Source organism: Lagenorhynchus albirostris, chromosome 16 (assembly GCF_949774975.1).
Source record: "Lagenorhynchus albirostris chromosome 16, mLagAlb1.1, whole genome shotgun sequence".
NCBI classification, from domain to species: Eukaryota; Metazoa; Chordata; class Mammalia; order Artiodactyla; family Delphinidae; genus Lagenorhynchus; species Lagenorhynchus albirostris.
In genome coordinates, this window is record NC_083110.1 from 66,742,868 (window position 1) to 66,763,837 (window position 20,970).

Below are 20,970 nucleotides of genomic sequence, written 5' to 3' on the forward strand. Positions count from 1 at the left end.
CTAGTTACTAATTTCAGAAAACGCAGCCCTATTTTGACTTCTAGGACGAGTCTACTTAAAATAGACATGCTTTTTCTTTATTGAGGTTTCACGCAATGAGTGTTTTTTTTTACCTAGTAAATAAATATCCATTAAGCCCTTTATACTTATCAGTTTCTTATTATTTAGCTATTTGCAAAGTATAGATTACATATCATCTATTTTATATATTTGTGGATACCTCTTGCCCTGTATATGGACAACAAAAATATGTGGTCAACAACATTTCCATTGATTTTTTTTTAATTTAGTGTTACAAAAAGTAATATTTATTTTGTAAGAGCAGGTATAATGAAAATGGTTCCAAATGATTTATGAATGGCCAGTGTTTCCCTTGCTTGAATTCATGGCTATCCTATATTGGCTGGCTTATGTGATGAATTCTAAGAAATCAAATAGAATGAGCACAAAAGGCGTTGGCATTATAGTAATGGTGAGAAAACTGAAGAAAAGCATCAACCCTCCCAGATTTTTTAATAGTGTGAGCAGCCCTTCTTTCTGAGGTTATTGATAGATTGGCATTCTGCCCTGTTTGGAATAAAAGCCAGCTTTCAATTGTTCTTTTATTCCTTGGGCTCACCTTAAGAAGTGACTGTCCTTAAAAAGAATGTTTATAATGAGCAGCGCCCTGAACATGAGGTCAAAGGACCAGCCTTGGGTTCTGGCCCTTGTCTGTGTGACCTTAAGCAAATCACATAACTTCTTTTAGTCTGTTTCTTCTTCAGTAGAATGGAAATAATACTGTCTGTTGCAGAATATTCCTATGAAACGATAGCATAAGTTAAAATAGTTTATACACCATAAAACACTATATAAATATAAGTATTATTATTAATGTGTGGTCATTTGATGATATACAGGCATTTATCTTTCATAGAAAAAAGAAGTATTGTGATTGAAATTTGTGTTAAAGGAATTTTTAAGAAGTGTTATTTTGGGGAATGTGTCACTATACCTGTTGAACATCAGGGAACCTTCTTTGACAAAGCATCCCATCGGTGAGCCTCTTTCCACAGGGGACTGGGTTGGGTTGGAGATATTCTTGCTATGACACTGATCACTGGCCATTCATAAAAGAAATCATTAATCATTTGGGATTGATTTGGCTGATTGGGCTGCCTTTTCTCTTTCACAACACCATTCATGTAGCTCCCTCCCAAAGCTGAAGGAAATCAACAAAGAGGATCACAGATTCTGGAAGATCATGCACTGATCAAGGTTATAAGATCATGATTTGATAGTTATTCCTTTGGTGTGTACTAAAACGTAACGTCAAACTATCAATACAATCAACATGGAAAATGCGAATTTAAGAGTGTCCCCAAAACCAACCTCAGTTCCCTTGGACTTTTTAGTAGAATACAATGGTAAATTAACTCTGAAGTTTTATAAAATTAGATATTTGTATGTTTTATAATACATATATAAAAGCCTGGGAACTTCTCACAGACTGTAAAACCAAGTCTAAGAGGAGGAATAAGAGTGGGCTTTGTGGAGGTAAAGACAGATGTGGCACACAGCTAGACAGAAGTCATCATGATTCATTTCCTTGGATGAATTTGAAAGTGGGTGGAGAAATGAGAAGGCAGGCACAAAGCATTTTTCCTGCCCTTGCTTCTTACTGTAATGTGGGGGAAAAAAGTAATTGTGGCGGGCACCATGTTGCTTCTTCTCCATTTCTTGCTTCCCTGCTAGCACTCAGCCTAGTTATATCCAGTCAATCAACAGCTCTGTGTTTGTGATGTAAATTTGTGATAGTAATAATCTTGTTACAGTATCAGTAGAGGAACAGCATCTTTCAAAAGGAAAAACTTTTAGCACTTATTGATTTCTTCTTAAAGACTGTGAAATGCAAGAAGGCATAGATGTGGAAGACTTTTGAAGCAGCACAAAAGAGGGAAATGGTTTGCAAGTATTGGTCTAAGAACTGGTTCTAGACCACAACAAGCGTTTTCATCAGTCCACAGCAAAATGAGAGGAAAAATGTAAAAAATAGTAATTTTCTTATAAAGCAAACGTCATTAATTTGAAAAAATACACGTTTTCTAAGATCATGTTTTTCCTATTTTGGGGTCATAAAAGAAAGGATAGTTTTATGATATGATAGAAATAGTAGGTGGAAGTTATATATATATATTTTTTTCTTTATCTGGAAAAATAACAATATTGGCAACCCTATTTGGGCCTTTGAAATGTTTATGAAATTTTACTTGGCCACAAAATATAGGAATTATTGTCTGATGTACTGAATTGGAGAAAGAGACAGCAATCCCATCCTCTGGCCCTGCTATTAGTCAGCTGTGTGACTTTGAGGAATACTTAACCTCTCTGTACATGTTCTTTTATTTGCCAAATGGAAACCTGACATCGGATTCTATATATCCCATAAGGTTGTTATAATGTAAAATGAGGTCATATATATTCAAGGGCTTAGAAAGCAAATAGGGCTCTGGAAAAGTCATCATTTTTATGTTTTCATCAGCGTAAGTGGTTATCTCTGAAAATTATTGGCAAAAGGTTTCGACAAAAATCTGTAGACTTTTCTTGATGACCATTATTGGCAAATGTCATAAAAGAAATTTTGATTATTATATATAATCAGTTATTTGTGGAATAGAATAGAAAGCGTATTGACCACTAGCATCTTCCTACTAAATAATAAAATTCATCTTCTAAAATTCTTGAGTCGTTTTTGACATTTTTAAAAGTTATTTTTCAAATTGGCAGTTATTGTCTCTTTAAGAATAGCTGCTGAACAGGGGGACTCATGTCCAGAATGTACTTGGTCTGAGCAAATGCATCAACACATGATTATTTCTAAGCGCCATTTACAGCTTGATATATATTGAGTTTAATACCAGTCAGGTTTCTTCCGTGGCTTCCTTTCTATTTGAGAAAACTGATGAGGTTACAAGTTAATTGAACAACTCCATTTAGAAATGAAGAGACAGATGGAAGAATATATGATACAGAACTAAAGAGCTGATGCTAGGACATCTCACTCTGAGACTGACATCAAGAGGCACAATTATCAGACTCATTAGCAAACTTCCTTGGGAGTGACCGTCAAAGACCAAACACTCTGGTGGTTGTATGAGCCATTGACATGATCCAGTTTAGCATTTTTATAAATTCTTGTCCCAGAATCTGTGAATAAAAAGTGACTCTTTCTTTTTTCATCTACTATTAATAGTCAGATATGACTCTTAGCTATGGCGATACCTATTTTGTTTGAGGTCAGGGCATTAATATTTAAAACTTTGGGTCATCTGCCCTTAATGCTGAAATTATGATTATTTTTTTCTCTGAATTAAATATCCCAGAATTACAGTAGGCACAAAACTAATGGAAACTGTATGATGAATAAAAGAAATAGGCTGAAAGAGAAATTATACATGGGCAGAAATGCAAGGCTCACTCTCTTCTTTCAGTATGTAAACAGGTAGTTTAAGATACTCACCACTGTCCCAGCCTATACCCTAAATGGGCCCAGTGCACCTGGCAGTGCATCTCTGGAACCAGGAGAGTGTTTGTCTACAGTCAGTAGCCTCACATCTTTCAGAGTGATCTTCACCATTTACCAACCTTGCTTCTGCCATCCCCGAGTATCCAAGCCTTATGGGTTTGTACCCTTTCTCTCAGTCGTCACTTCAAGCCACCTAGCTCTGATGTCCCCTTTGGTCAGTGACCTCTCTACAACTGGGTGCTGTGCTTCTGCCAGCCTTCCTGCCGTGAATAAGAGGTGCTCCATCCTTCCCCAAGGGCCCCGCAGGTTCCCCACCCTGGACTAGCGATTGGACGTATGTAGACATCATACAGTGTTTATTGAACAACTTAATATGGGCCACACGCTGTTCTCAGCACTCTGTATTTACCATCTCTTTAGTCCTTACCACAACCCAAGGTACAGAGAGATTAAGTTATTTGCCCACACTTATTAATCGAGCTAGGAAATAGTACAACCAGACTATCTGGTTCCATGCTGATTCCATGCTCTTAACCAATAAACCACACTGAAAAATGAATGGGCCCCACATACCTAGATGACCACATACCAAAGTGACCTGTTGTAGTCAGAATAAGTCATGTTCTCACATCTGTTAAGTTCCTTTTCATATACTTTCTTCAGAAACTAACTATTGAATACTGTGTGCCATGTGCCAACGTCCCTGTTCCCAGGTAGCTTATGTATCAGAACAGGAAGGAGCCAGGAGCAGGGTGAGACAGACATTTTTTTAATTAATAAATAAATGGACAAGATTATTTCAGATGGTGGCAAAATGAAGCAGGGTATGAAAGAGTAGCTAGTGAAATCTATCTTAGGTTAGCTAGTCAGGAAAGACCTCCTAGACAAGTGCCTCGTAAGCTGAGTCTTGAACTGCACAAAGATGCCATTCGTAAGCACACGTGAGGCTGATGATTCCAAGAGGAAAAAGCAAGCACAAGGGCTCTGAAATGAGAAGATGTTTGGGGTGTTCAGGCAACAAAAAGAAGACCAGTATGGCTGAAGCAAAGTGAGCAATGGGCGTGGTACACAATTAGGTTAGAGCCACATAGGGTGAGATTTTGGGGGGCCCCAGGTGTCTGAATTTGACTTGTAGGGTATGATGCCATTGGAGAGCTTTCAACAGGCCAGTGGCCTGATCTGAATCATAGAGGACAAGGATTGTAGGGGAGGAGTGGCAGAGGAATGGGAACAAGGAGACATATTAGGAGGTATATTATAATAATCCAAGATTTAGTCCTTTGACTAGTTGAAAGGAATGGAAGGATTGGATGGTGAAGATGCAGGAGAAATTATAGCCTTATTAAAAGTCATTCAGGAGCAGGGAGCTTGAAATTTGTCATTAATTTCCTTAACAATTGGCATGCGATCCCAAAGATTCTTCCTTGAGGATATCCCCAGAACAAATGGGGACTTATTAGTCCTTGTACCTGGTAGGACTTTACACAGACAATGGTCAGTCCATTAGGCTGATGGTAATGGACACTTGTGATTATAAATCTGAGCTTAAGACCAAGTTTATGATAATATTTTATTTGAGGAATAAAGATGATGATACCTATTTTCTAGAGTTTGTGAGAGGCATAAATAAAATAATGTATATAGAAAGATTTTGTAAATTGCCTCACAAAAGTTTTTTTTTTTTTCCTCTCTAGAAATCTTTACTTTAGGTAGGTTCTGAGTATAAACATACATTGCCACTTTGCTTAATTTTGTATCAGTCTAAAGAGAAATGGGTTAGTTCCATTCTACCCAAAGTGGGGCTTGGGACCAGCAGCATCGGTGTCCCCTGGGAGTTTGTTAGAAATGCAGCATCTTGGGTCTCCTCAGATCTACTGAATCAGAATCTGCATTTTAACAAGATCAGCAGTGATACCTGTGCATGATGAAGTTGAGTTAGAAGTCCAGTTTTCAGTGTTAGTTTTTCGTCTGTGTCTGTTTGAACTGGATAAGTCATCTCATTGAATCTCATATACATGTGTATATATGTATAACTACACGTGTACAAATATTCAGGCAGGTAGCTTGTATTGTTAACACCTACACTCCCTGTGAAATACAGGTAATAAATATGGCTGTGTCTGCTAATATTGGTGATATTGGATTTGAGAATTGTCTATTTAGGAGCTATAATAATTATTTATCTTACCTTAGTTAGGCAATACTTGGCAACAAGGATAGCTAGGAACCTATCCAGTAAGCCTAAAGGGACTACATTATACCACTTTATTTTTGTCAAAATATATTTTCCCCTATATTTAACACCACTTAACATTCTTTTTTAAAAATAGCACATTTATCACAATTTCTTGTATATCTTGTTTTATTAGGGAAATGCAAAGGTAGATTTTCTGAGTAAGAATAATACCAATGTTATTTATAAGTTATTTTCATAAAAGAAATATTTTCTACCCGTCTTATTTGTTATAGAATTGATACAGAAGATTAGTTCATTTCTTTTTTTTCTTTAATATATTTATTTATTTATTATTTTTGGCTGTGTTGGGTCTTCGTTGCTGTGCACGGGTTTTCTTTTTAGTTGCGGCGAGGGAGGGCTACTCTTCGTTGCAGTGCGTGGGCATCTCATTGCAGTGGCTTCTCTTCTTGCAGAGCACAGGCTCTAGGCGCAAGGGCTTCAGTAGTTGTGGCTCACGGGCTCTAGAGCACAGGCTCAGTAGTTGTGGCGCATGGGCTTAGTTGCTCTGCGGCATGTGGGATCTTCCCAGACTAGGGCTCAAACCCGTGTCCCCTGCATTGGTAGGTGAATTCTCGACCACTGTGCCACCAGGGAAGCCCTAGTCCATTTCTATTTGAGAGTTTCCTTGGCAGTCCCATTTCCTTTCTATGAAGATTTTCTCTCTCTCTCATTTGTGTGTGTGTGTGTGTGTAAGGAGTCCCATCATCTAGTTAGGTAACACATTCATCACCTCACATGTTTATCTTTTTTTTTTTTTCCTTTGGTGAAAACATTTAAGTTCTACTCTTTTAGCAAATGTCAATTATATAATGCAGTGTTATCAACTATAGTCACCATATTTTACATTAGATCCTCAGACCTTATTCATCTTATAGCTGGAAGTTCTGTACATTTTTACCAAAGTTTTTACCCTTTGACGTGTATTTTTTTAATTAAAAATATGGATTTTACTTCAATTTCAATATTCCAATACTGTGTTATAGTTACCTAATTTTAAGCTGCAGATACTTCCCATTTTAAGAATATACTTCCAGGCTTCCCTGGTGGCGCAGTGGTTGAGAGTCCGCCTGCCAATGCAGGGGACACGGGTTCGTGCCCTAGTCCGGGAAGATCCCACATGCCGCGGAGTGGTTGGGCCAGGGCCGTTGAGCCTGAGCATCCAGAGCCTGTGCTCCGCAATGGGAGAGGCCACAACAGTGAGAGGCCCGCGTACCGCAAAAAAAACAAAAAACAAACAAAAGAATATCCTTCCACAGGCCTATTTTACATGCATTCAGATTATTTTTGCTTTATATGATTACCTCGTCAAAATCTTCGTTCATTTGACCAAATAGTCAGAGAAACATATGGAGTACTTCTTTTTCTTCTGGAAAACAGATCTTAGAATTACAGCATTTTTATGAGAATTAGATAATTTATGTACACCACTGTTTCTGTTTCTACTGTGTCTATGTCTTTTTTTAAGAGTTCATACAGGAAAAGCAATCAATAGTGGTATCAGCTTACATTTTTAAAAACCAAACAAAATGTTTCATGTTCAGAACTTATTTAAAGAATCTGAACAAATGCATTTAAGATGTGAAGTGCCTTCCTCTGTATCTTCAATTGTCTCAAAGCCTTGGCTGAACTATTGATGGAGTTCACCTGAGCCTTTCATGGGGCTATGTGGGGATTATGGAGTATGATACTGCAAGTGTATCATATTCTATCCTTTGGCTCATGATAAAATATTCTTATTTTAATCAACTCACTATAGAACTCACTTAGAAATTTTAGTCAGGTTTGGAAGTATCTATTGAGACCATGTTTTTACCAAACCAAAAGTCAGTCATTTTCTTTATTTTTTCAGGAGTTTCTTCCATGTCTACTGACATTTTCTTATTCTTCTATCTCTTCCTCCTCATTATAATTAATCTTCTTTCTTCTCTTCTTCCCCTTCCTCCTTTTGCCCCTAATTCTTTTCTTCAAGAAGTATTTTGAGTGTTTACTATGTAATAATTTGATTCAAAAATATAAGTCCTTGAATGTATTAATTTATCATCTACAGAAAAGATTAATGGTTGAAACAATGCACAATAATAAAATATAATGCCTAAAACTACTTTTGAAGTTACAAGCTAGCTTTGGAACTGAGCTAACATCTCAGGAAATGTAAGAAAGTTGTTGTTGTTGTTTTCCCCTCCATTTACTGACAAGTCATATTTATAAAGACTCCTGGGAACGTAGACCCCAAAAGTATTAACTGTGTGTTCCTTGCTCTTAGAGCTGTTATCAGTTGGTAGAAGAATAAATCTCTGATTCTGTAATATTAGTGAGAGTGGTACAGTATTATATGAAAGAAGGCAAATATTGTATTTCACTTATTCAGCAAGCTTTCATTGAACTCTGCTGAGTGTCAGATGCTTCAGAGATGCCGAGCTAGAAAGACAAGATACCCTGGTCTTGGTTCATCTGAGTAGAGGATGTTCTGTCTATAAACACTGATTCAGATTTTTAACCTGAATAATTTTGTTTAGGCACAGACTGGAATTCAGAAAGGCACTGCCATGTTTAAACTAGTGCAGAAATAACAAGTTAACACTTTATGTTGTTCTACAATATAGGAACAGAAAATGGGATTACACAGAACATGGGATTATACAATTGGGTTGATATTAACCATCTATTTTATCCAGCCACATATATTTTAGAGAAAAGATTTTTCTTTAGAAATGTTAAACTTTCTGACAGAAAAAGTTATCTCTAGAAAAAGTTTCTCTATTCATCATTTTGGGTGATGGAATAAGTGGTTATGCTTTCAGAACCTTAAAGATATCTCTGCTAGAATAGGTATTTTTTTAGATGCTGAGAAGAATTACTTGACCATGTCCCGTGAGTTTTTAAAAGTCTACCCAGTGGTAAAAGAATCATTTTAATGTGTAGTTATCACTTTATAATTACAACCCTATCAAAGTCTTACTTCTCAAAAAGCTGTGGTTCTGCTCTGAAAAGAACAGAGGAGGTTGTCATTTAGGGTGAAGCTCTTAAAGAGTATTTTCAAGTTGTGCTTAAATTTACTTTGTGAGGTTCCCTGAGATATTGGTGAGCTCCACAGTGGTAAGAAAAGGATGTCATTTAAACCCTATTTGGAGAACCTTCTCCTTAGGTGGTCCAAGGGAATTCATAGGGTTCATTTTTAATCCATTAAAAAGTATTATACTCATTTTTAAAGGTGTCCTACCCCGTAATGCCTATCACTTTGCGAGTTGGTTCGTAAGATACATGTGAAGCCATTCTTACTCTGTTGCATCTCTGTGAGTTGAGAAAAAGAAAGACGACCAAAGCAGGTCGCTAAAATGCCAATTTACTTTCAGATATTACAGTGAAGGACGGTTAAGCTTATGACCTTATTGCACTGTGCTTATATAACTTTCCTTGGGATTTTCTTTTTAATCAGGTTTATTTTCCCTTTGAGTCTGACTTCTAGTGCCCAGAACTTTTCTTTTCAGCAGTGTTTATGTATTTAACAGAATTTTCTGAGGTGGGTGCCACAGAATTTTCACAGCATAAGTTCACATTGGACTAAGATTTTGTATACGACTTATACCAAGTGGAAAACTTGATGGGCATGAGCTTTAAAAATGGCTTTTTTTGTGTGCTCTGTTTTCGTCTGTATTTCCTGTTGGGCTACAGTGTTTTCCAACGTTGCCATAAGGGAACAAAGTCAACATTAAAAAATAATTTTTTTATTGAAGAGTAGGTTTTTCCAAGTAAAGTCATTATCAAAGAGACTGTCATCGTGGGTCATCATTCATGTTTGGCACTGTGTTGCCCTTTTGCATCTTGAGATGTACATTCTAAGTCATAGTTAAATAAATATCTGTTTATTTAGAGAGAGGAAGAAACCACCCTAAAGCCAGACAAGGAAAAAAGCTTTTTGAAGACTGTCCCTTTTGGAGGAAAAATAAGCATATTGTTGGGTAGTCTTAACATTATCTTCCATGTCGGTAATCTCATCACAGTCAATTGCCTAAGGTCCTGATCCACATTAAAAGGTTATTTTTGTCCACATACAATACACCTTTTTTTTTTTTTTTAAAGAAGATGTTGGGGGTAGGAGGTTTTTTTTAAATTAATTAATTTATTTATTTTTGCTGTGTTGGGTCTTCGTTTCTGTGTGAGGGCTTTCTCTAGTTGTGGCAAACAGGGGCCACTCTTCATCGCGGTGTGCGGGCCTCTCACTATCGTGGCCTCTCCTGTTGTGGAGCACAGGCTCCAGACGCGCAGGCTCAGTAGTTGTGGCTCACGGACCCAGTTGCTCCGCGGCATGTGGGATCCTCCCAGACCAGGGCTCCAACCCGTGTCCCCTGCATTAGCAGGCAGATTCTCAACCACTGCGCCACCAGGGAAGCCCTACAATACACCTTTTAAGTTGACCTTAATAATTGTTTTTATTCCCATTTTCAGTGCTATTTGCGACACATGACACTTGAACAGAGCACAGTGGAACCTTAACATTTATTCCAAAAACAATTTTTGGGCCCTAAGAAATTAGTTAGGGTCCGTTAGATCTGGATTGGGCTAAGTCAGTCTCTGGAATAACAAGAAAAATATTGCCTTAAATGAATATTATTAGCAAGGTTTGCATTTGGGAGTCAGGTAGGGGAGATAATCAACCCACCTGAAAAGGAAAATAGATTTTATGTAATTTAGGAAGGAACAGACCCTGGCCCCTTTCTAGGCACTTGGAATATAAAGTTCCTTTGATAAGCTGGGATATCTTGGCAAAATATCTGTTTGGGAAATACATAGCTATAAATCCCCATGATGAATATAATTAGTGTTTTTGAAGCAGGGTGGAGGAAGTAATTAAGTCTATTTCACAGTGTCAGGGAAAGACTCAGAATAGATGAGCCTTATGGAATAAATAAAGGGTGAGCTAGGGAAGTGGGTAAACCATGAGCAAAGTGGGTAAACCATTGGGGCAAGTATGTGGCTTACGAGAATTTCTAGAGTGTGTCTACGGTGTATCTAACATTCATCTTAGCTATTAAGTATACTTGAAAGTGATAACATTTATTTTAAAAACATTTTCCCTCAAACTTTTTATTATTTCAGAATAACCGTTCTAATTCACCTGTCCATTTTAATAGTCAATGTGTGAGTATTTTACATAATACATTATAGAGACTTTTAATGCTTTATAGTCTTTGGTAATTTTCAACCTTGCGTTATGTGCTGTAAATAATAATGCTAATAGTAGGAATAATATTATATAATCTGCTTTGAAATTTTCCAACTACTTTTAGTACATCTTTTTACATCTATTACTTCATTGTTCCAATCAATACATTAGCTTATCCAAAATGGAGATTGTGTGTTCAGATTAAGTAGACTGATCCCCTGAATACTACCCCAAATGCCATCAATTTTCACCAACTAGAATGGCTATTAAGTTTTATTTGATTTAATGTTTCCCTCTTCCTCATTAGCATATCTGTGAATTATCTCTGATGTTCGATGCTCTATGAAAACCTGTTGATGATTAGAACCTGTTACTTAAACAAACAAAACTCTGTTGTAAGAGGGATACACAAATTTAAAAGCTTCACCAATTTTTCTCGCCGGTGTTAGCATAGGACTTTTACAGTGTCATCCAAATTTTTCACATAGGTGAGTTAAAGAGATTGACTGCAGTGACTTTGTTAATACAAAAAAGGAGACCTTTTTTTTTTCCCCCAAACATTATGACTCTAAAAGGTAAGCATGAAGAAGATGGACCACATATCTTATTGTTTCCCCCAAACATTATGACTCTAAAAGGTAAGCATGAAGAAGATGGACCACATATCTTATTGCCTCACTGATGCTGCCTGCCAGCTGTGAATTTTCTTACTGTAATGAATCCCCTCATTTTTATTGCTGAGTACAAGGTACCGTGCTTTATTTTTCTTCCTACTTGGATTTCGTGTAGGATGCACACCCCATATAGTTCTTTAAATTCACACTGTTGTGCGAACAAGTCAGTCTTTCTGTTCTCTCCTTTGTTAACTGTAAACCTTGTGGCGCAGCAGTTCTTTCGTGCCCTCCATGAGTTGCTGGACTCTGCTCAAATTAAACACTGTAAGATTATCAGCAGGCTACAAAGGTGGAGTGGATCTTTCTCTTTGACATTTTGGTATAATGTTGTCTTGATCTGGAAAATGCTAACAAATTTGAGTGAAATAATCATCTCACACCCGCCCGTTGTAAATTGGGACTTCGTGTCTACCACATAAAAAGTAGGAAGAACACATGTATAATTTTTGCTGTCCTTTGAGGATTCCAAAAAAAAGTTACATGTGTAAAATGCGTAGTAATTATTTTTTTAATCCAGTGCCAAGTTGGATCACCTGTCTTTCACCTGCAGTGACGCAAAATGGAATGTTCCTGGAGCTTTGTAACTAGACAGACCCCAGCTTCACATCTTGTTCTGCCACTTAATAACTGGGAAACCTTGGGCAAGTTCCTTCGCCTTTCCATGTCTTCATTTCCTAATACATAAAAATGTTTGCCGGTCTTCTCTGTGGAGGTTGTTGTGAGACTTACACGAAGTAAACTGTAAACACGCTCAACGCATGTTGTCTATCATAGGTGCTCAATAAAGGTTAGTTTCCACTATTATGCTACTTTTCATAATAACACTAGCTGCTATGGCAAATAAACCTCAAATTCCCCAGTGGCTTGATGCGGTGAAGTTTATTTCTCACTCTGGGAATAGTCCAGTGCAATTGCTGCTTATGAGCAGATGGGCTTCCACATGGTGAGTCAGAATTCCAGGTCTCTGCCACCTGGCGGCTCTGCCCAACACCCGGCTTTGGAGGCCTCTACATTTTGCCAGTGCCCAAGGCAAAGAGAGAATGGAGAAGGCATACCCTATTTTAAAGCTCCATTGACAGCAAGTGACACATCTTGATGCTACATACATTCCACTGGCAAGAACTAGTAGAATGGTGCCACCAAGTGCAAGGGGGGCTGGGAAATGTAGTTCCAACTGGACAACCGCTTTCTCCTCACAACTTTATAGTAGAGAAGAGAAAGAAGAAATATACATGGGTAGTGTTTCCTCCTCTGCCATACTATTTGTTCTTGTCCACTTCACTGCCTCATAGTCAATTAAAACCCTGGCTTGTAACAGTATTAATGGGATGAGATGGAAGAGTAGCTGGCTTATGGGTCAGGTCAGTGGTTATAATCTTGTAGAATTTGTGACAAATGAAACTTTCTCTCTTATTTATATGGGCACATTGAAGAGTCAATATCATTTGCTTTCTTTTCTACCAGGCATTTATCTCTGTTCACTTCTCAAATTTATACTCCTTAGATCTGTAACAAAAGATAATTCTGCTGCATGTGTTTTCATCTAAGTGTTGACAATAGATACAAGTCAGCAAATTTATTTATCTCATTTCTAAAGTCTGTGCTTAAAGAACATTGCAAACTGTCACAACCAAGAGAAACCTAAGGAGGCAGGGTGACTAAACGTAATGTGGTATCCTAGATGGGATCCTGAAACATTAGACAAAATGCCTAAGGGCGTTAGACAAAAACTAAGGAAAATATGAAACAAGTATGGACTTTAGTAAATAATAATTATCAGTATTGGTTCATTAGCTATGACAAATGTACCACAGTAATATAAGATGTTAATTATGGGGGAAACTGGATATTAAGTATACAGGAGCTCTGTATATCATAAATTTTCTGTAAATTTAAAACTGTTCTAAAATAAGGTGTTTTTTTTTTTAAGTACGTTGCAGTCACAGTGGTCTTCATATTTATTGACCAACCATAGTATAATATTGTCATTGCTGCAGACCTGGCCTCTCCTTTCTAACTTTTATATTACCACTGTCAATAATTTGGCCTTTCCAGTAACTAACAGGACCTGTGTATATCTAGAGCATCTTGCTTAGGTTTTGGCACTGGTAAATGCTTTAGGAAAGTTTGTTTCCTCTTTCTTTCCTCTCCTTCCCTTGGTACTTCTAGTAATTCTGAAAAGAACAAGATGAACTTTTATTTGGCTATTGAAAGGATCAGGCTAATAAATCAATGTTATGACTCCAAGAAATATGTGATATATATGGGGACATGGTCCCAGTGTCCATGTGATTCACCCCCATGTGCCATCTTTAAGATGTGTAAGAGTGCGTAGACCATTTTACTTATTAGAACAATAGTCAATATATTTTTTTAATTTTGCAGTCTAAAAAAAACACAACAGGGTGCATCATGATAATAGAAATGGTTCCTATTTTTCTTCTCTTCCAAAGTTCCTAAAATGTTACTGTTTAATTTTACAATTGAAACAATTTTTTTCTCTGTATTTAAAAGTGCCTAAAATCTATTCTTGAAAAATTGCTTCACATCATAGTTTCTCAAATATATATGTTTACAGAGAGTGAGAGATTCCATACGTCAATAGCATGAAGAGGCAAAACACTTGTAAAAACAATTTTCAGTTATTTTGTTTCTCCTTATTTAACTGCCCAAATTGTGTAATACTAGGATTTATATCTAAAGGTCACTGTCTCTGAAAATTCTATAGTAACAGACTTTTAAAACTCTACATATATGTTTTTAACTTCCTTGGTCTATTTCTTAGGATTATTCTGGCGTCCTGACGATGATTTCTTGATTTCTCCAAACACAATTGTACCCATTTCAGCAATATTAATATGTGAAAGGAAGTGGAAGTTCGAATCCAGATTTGTTGACCCTTGAGATCTTATATTGACCTTAGTAGGTATTAACTTTTTAGATCAATAAGAGCTGTTATTGACCTCAAAGAAAAGTCAATACCCGCTTGTTGATTTGCAGCTTGAAAATGTTATACATTTTGTTCTTCATTATTACCCTACTTATTTCAGCCTTTTTAAATAAAAAATGTCTTTACTGTTTCTGCCAAGAGATCATCATGTCAAAATATTTCAGTTTTGGTGTTTAAGGAGATAATCACCGGACATGGTTGTCGTTTTAGGTGGTTTTTTTTTTAGTTTTTTAGTGGTTCATTTTAGTTTTTGGTAAAATTACAACTGGCTGAGATTCATGCTGTTCCGGAAAGTGAAGTATACTTAATTGTATTTTATTTACTGTGGTTTTTAACATTTGAGAAACAATTTTAAATAATCTATAGCTCATGGCAAGAATATTCTGACATGTATATATGAGAAATGAAAAGAAAGTTAAATTGGAAATAAGTGGTCTGAAAAGCAATTAATTAATAATGTTTTTTGCCTTTCCATGTATAAATGAAAAAGATCAGTGCAGATGCTTGTTCAGCATGTACTTTTTATGTGGATAAACATTGAAAGCTTTTAAGTAAGGACTTGTGTGGGTTTGAATTTTAGAGGCCTGTGCTTCTGAAGTTTTATTAAGTGTTTAAGTTTTAAGTATTGGTAGAGAAGTGGCTTTTTACATCATCATTGTTTTGTATATTAACATGGAAATGTCAAGCTTTGCATAACTTGAAATGTCTCAGAATTGCCTATTGCTGAAATTCAAATGTCAGAACAATACTTCTGCACATGTATGACTCTGATATTTCAACTCTAAAAACCTCATAAATGATTCAGTATCACTTTGGCCTTGTTATGATATAACTTTAAAAAGAGGTAGAATGATCTAAATGTGGTTTAGGAAGTGGTAGTCCCATTTAGTCCAGGCCTAAAGCACTAATTTCTCAACCCATTAATGGTCATTAGTCCTTTTTAAAAAATATGTAACCATTTTGGTGAAAAATTTGAATTCTAATGAGGATTCTTTCAGTATTTTGCACCATTGCAAAAATGAAGCTGTTTCATTTTTGAGCAACAAGATTGGCTTATATCTTACCCCAATTTGCGATATTAGTTCATTGTTATGGAGTCCTCAATATTAAAAAATAAATAAAAAGCTCTCTTTTTTTCAAGAGATGAATGCTTTCTAGGACATAAATGATAAATAAAGCCTAAGTGACCTGTAGAAATAGACCACCTACTATGAATTTACTCTTCCAAAGTTTATGTGGCATCTGTACATTTAAAATTTTAAACTTTAGAGCTGGAATGAGCCTTAGATGTGACAAACTTGACTGTCATTTTATACAGAAAACTGTATCTTGATGTCTAGTTCCTATATATTGCTACTTGGTTTCATTTTTTATTTAAAAATCTCAAATATTGTTGACCACTACTGGTATATTAATCATTTGGAATAAAATACCTTTACTACCCCCATATTTTTATATTAAGTATTTCCTTTCTAATGGAAAAAAAAAAGCTTTCCCGAGGGGAACTTTATCACTTAAAGAGGCTTATTTTCATACATGTTCCTAATAGGTTTACTTGCTTTTCTAGGATATAAAGTTATGACAATTAAAATATGCCAACATTTCAATATGATAAAATTGATATGTTTGGGGTCTTATATTCTAGAAATAAAAAACACCATTAGGGTCGTAACATGGAGTGTGTACCTTGGCCGTTTCATTGTTTCCTCTGCTAGGAGATTAGTGGAAAATAAGCTCTGCAAATTAAATTTTATTGCAAAATTATCTTCCGATGTTCAGCAGTGAAGATAATATTGAGTGATAAGGCTGCAGTGGATTTTGTATAAAGCAATTACAGCATGAAGACTACAATCTGAATGAAAAATAGCTCAAGCTTTCCTATAATCTGTAGAAAACCTCATTTTGGAATGTTTAAAATTGTCTCATTTTATACAGGTGATTATAATACTTAAGGTATATTGCAGCTTGAAAGCAGCATTACTGAATGGTTTTAACGACCATTATCGGCGAGAGGTACAAGAATACATAAATATATATTTTTTCATACTTGGAAAATTATCATTTCAAAAAGTCTCTCTGCTACTGGAGTTCCTTCTCTAAAGCTTGCTTTATCCATTGAACCCATTTCACTCTTTAGATAACTACTTATGAAAGGTAAGATCAAACTGTCCACTTGTGTATTTTACCCTCACCTTGGCACATGTAAGGAGGGACTTCTATTCCAGGTCTCCATTGTATAATTGTATAGTTGGCCCTTTAGTAGCTTTATTTACACCTTAGTTCCTGAGTTTGTCCTTTACATAGTAATTACAAACAGATAAGAACAATGACATTGTTCTTGAATTATGTAGAGATTGGTTTGAAAGGGCCTCCTACAAGTAAACTTGAAGAAGAAAATGTGTGTGTATGTGTGTGCACGCGCATACGTGTATGCCCCCCCTCCCGCAAACTCAGTTCATATGTGTTTCCTGGCCTTATATTCTTCTTTCCCACCAATCAGTCAGGGCTCATTTGGTGGGTGTCTGTTATGAACAAATTAGTGTCACAAGGTGCCAGAATGGTGTAGTCAGATTACGGCTATGTCAGCATTGAGACTCCATCCCAAGGAATTGAACATCCAGTAGTATTATACAGCAGAAATTATTAAAGAGATATATTTGTTACCTGATGTGCAGAAAATCCTGTCATCCTTTAATTAAAAAAAAAAAGAAAGAAAGAAAGCCATCCCTTTTAGTAAATAATAGCCTAAAAGAAAAAATAGTAATTCAGAAGAAGTTACTTTTTACTTTATACAGGGAGCTTGAAAAAGATAGCTTATTGATTCAATGCACAAAAATACTTATCATAGACTTATCATGTAACCATTACTTTAGACAATTCATCCAGCTAAATTGACTCTAATGCCATCATGAATGAAGACTTTGGAGGTTTATCAAGACGAAAATAGCCCATTAAGAAGTGATCTGAACCAGTTTCGAGAAGGAGAGCCTGAGACCTGGCCCGTGAGGCTTTGGCTAGGAAAAGTTTACTCAGTGCTGGGCATATACCAGCTCCACAGGCCCCAACTTTATTAGTGTGGAGATAAGCTGATTAGGTCTTGTCAATCAAAGGTGCCCATATCTCAATTGAGAGACACACACTCTCTCAATTTTTCTTTAAGCATTGAAGCAGGCAACAAAGAGAGAGATGTGTGGTATGCATCCCTACGGTTGTCGCCATGCAGGGTGCAAGGGTCCTGTGATGATGTGATGACTGTATTAAAGAGTACATCAATTTGTTTTAAAGTGTTTTGATTTTTTATGGTGGCATTAAGAGAGAGAACATTGTGGTTGCAGCTTTACTAGAAAGCAAAGAGTTCTAGAAGAAAAAAAAAATGTCTCTTTGAAGCCTACCAGGGCTTTGAATCTTGCTGTGCCAATGGGCGCTTAAGTGCTCCTGTAACTGGCAACCTCAGATCCACCATCAGCTTAGGAACTACCTTCCTCTCCAAATTATTCATTTAGAGGAATAGGAGAAAAATGTTTGTTTATTTTTTTTTCTTTTCTCTTAGCTTTATTTTTTTTTTTTACTGAGGTATGGTTGTTTTACAATGTTGTGTTAGTTTCTACTGTACAGCGAAGTGGCGTTCCCTGTGCTATACTGCGGGTTCTTATTAATCTGTTTTATACATATTAGTGTATATGTGTCAATCCCAATCTCCAGGAGAAAAATGTTTAAATTGACCTAAACGGAATTAATGTTTATCAACCACAAGTTTTTTTTTTTTTAGAGGATTTAATATTTTGGATAAACATATGACATATATGATTATAACGATGTACCTTTATTCAGTTGTATAGAAAGAAATGCTTTTAAATGTTCCCCAAGCACAGATTGGTAGCATTGCTCCATTTAATTCTTTTATACACAATCCTTGCTTTATATACCTGGAAGATAAACCTGACTAATAAATACAGGCTGTCAAAATGGAATTCAGTAGGGCTTCCACTTGAGACCTCATCATCTAGTCAGTGTTGAGAAAAAGGTAGAGTGATGGTGTAGGGGGAAAACCTGGCCTTTTGTTCTTCACATCTGAAGTTTGCTCACTGCAGGCCCCCTTCGTACTTCAAATGAAACAACAGAAAGAAGGCCGTCCTCTTCTTCCCTCACCCTACACGCACCCCCCAGTGCTGCAATCCTGTGCGGCCACCTTGCCACCGTGGATTATCTCTTCATCAGCTATTCTTCTCATCACTCCATCCATTTCCCATTGACCAGTCAGGCAGACCTCTTATGAAAGACCAGTGCTTATTTCAATAAAATGTGAATTCTGTACACACAGACCCACAGCCATTCTAGATGTTGCTTGTCACAGAACAGAAAGGCATTCTTGCTCCCCAGACTTGGGTACCTTTATTAGGCGTCCTTTGAGAAAAACAAAGATTTTAGGAGATGAAGACAGGACTAGTAATAGTATCTGAAATGGAAAAGGTATTTCATTTTATATAGTGCTGATTAGATGGAGCACACACAGTGATAAGTAGGTGTGAGTACCGTGCACATGGGCGTGAATGTGCTCACAGGTACCGAGAAAGGTATGTCCAGCTTTTAGGACATGTGAGATAGAAAAAACTGTTTTGTCACTGGTTCTCTACTGACCCAGATAGGGATAATTGCGGTGATGACTGTATTCCAAAGATTGTATGATCTAGAAGTACCTTCTTAGTTGTTAGAAAGATCAAGATCAGTGATGCTTAGAAATAGGTGTACTTTAATATATACAGACTTTCTACTCAGGATATTTTCCAGTAAGACATTTTATTACTGGATTTATTTTAATATTAATAAGGTCTCTGGAATACTCGCTGTTTTTTTTTTTCCTTAAGAAAAAGTTACCATGCAACTTTCCAGAAATATCTTTTAAAAAATAGGGCTTCCCTGGTGGCACAGTGGTTGAGGGTCCGCCTGCCGATGCAGGGGACGCGAGTTTGTGCCCCAGTCCAGGAGGATCCCGCATGCCGCGGAGCGGCTGGGCCCGTGAGCCGTGGCCACTGGGCCTGCGCGTCTGGAGCCTGTGCTCCACAATGGGAGAGGCCACGATGGTGAGAGGCCCACGTACCACAAAAAAAAAATATATATATATATGTATGTATCGATGCGTTCACATATTGGATATGTGTATCTTGTGTGAGCAACTTAGGTAAGCACTTTCTCATTGCTTAGGTTTGTAGCTTACTGTCACTGTTTCAGAGAAGACTCTCTGACAGCTCCATTTAAAGATTTCCTTTCCTATCGTATCAGGCCCCTCCCTCGTACCACTGACCCTAACTTATAAGGATGATCCATAACTTGTTTTTTACCTGTCTTCTCCAGAAGAATATAAGCTTCTTGAGGGACATTTTGTGGCCTGATTGAAAGAAATGGGCAGCTCTGTTCTTTTAATACAAAGCAAAGTGCTTATTTCTGAAAGTTTCCCACTAACCTTTAGCATAACAATAATTATAGCTATTTCCCAGACCACTTTTAAGGAGATGTATTGTGGCTTTGTGACATTTAAGGATTTGGCTTTGTCTCTCACTGTGTTGAAATTCTTAATATATTCAAGTAGTTCTCTCAAAAATACCATTGTGTGTATGTGTGGTTTTCTTTAATAATATTACATTTTCTCAGCAAAGTGATAATTAAGAAAAGTCTACTCAAGCTAGTCCACCGTGCAGCAGTATACTCATTAATAAGCATTCGGTGTTAAAGATTTTAAGCTAATAATGAGTATGGATTCACTTTTTAACTTACTGTATACTTTAGTGTTGAGCTTTGTTTTCCTCCACTATTTACCAAGTATAATTTCATAAGTTTACTTCAGTAACTGTTTTTAGGCTATAAAATTAATGGTGAAAATTAGGTTGCAGTATGATAATATTGCCTTATCATGAATTTGGGTATAATGTTTGTCTCACTGAAATCCTAAAACGAGGAGCTTGGGAAGAAATGGTTAAACTAAAGGGCATTTGCTTTAGTAGCTTTGAATTGTGTAAACCTCAGTTTTCCTCTTTATTATACGATGGGTAAAGCATGTAACCATTTTTCTTTTGCTGCTTATAAGGATACATAAAATACTTAAATTATTCCACATTAAGCTGTAGGCATCTTCAGTTCATAGCAATGATTTCAGAAAATTAATTTTTTTATTTAGAAGCTTAACTCAAAAGAGAATAAGATATTTTGGCATGATTCTCTGATCACTGATAACTAAAAAATGCTATTTGAATAACATTGGAAATTGCACACTGAAATAGATCATGCTTAGAATCAGCATTTGAAAAAGGATCCTCCAAAAAAAAGTCTTTAAAGAGAGAATTCAGGGATACCTTAGAAATACATGGAAGAATATTATAAACTAAAGACTGCTGGCTCTTATTTCCCCCTCAGAAATATTTTCCATCAATAAAGAGATAGTTTTCT

General features: G+C 36.5%; 1 protein-coding gene across 15 annotated transcripts in view; it reads left to right on the plus strand.

Moving 5' to 3' along the window:
* Positions 1-20,970, plus strand: part of VTI1A (vesicle transport through interaction with t-SNAREs 1A) — a 368,132-nt gene that overhangs the window by 81,401 nt on the left and 265,761 nt on the right. The window lies entirely within an intron of this gene.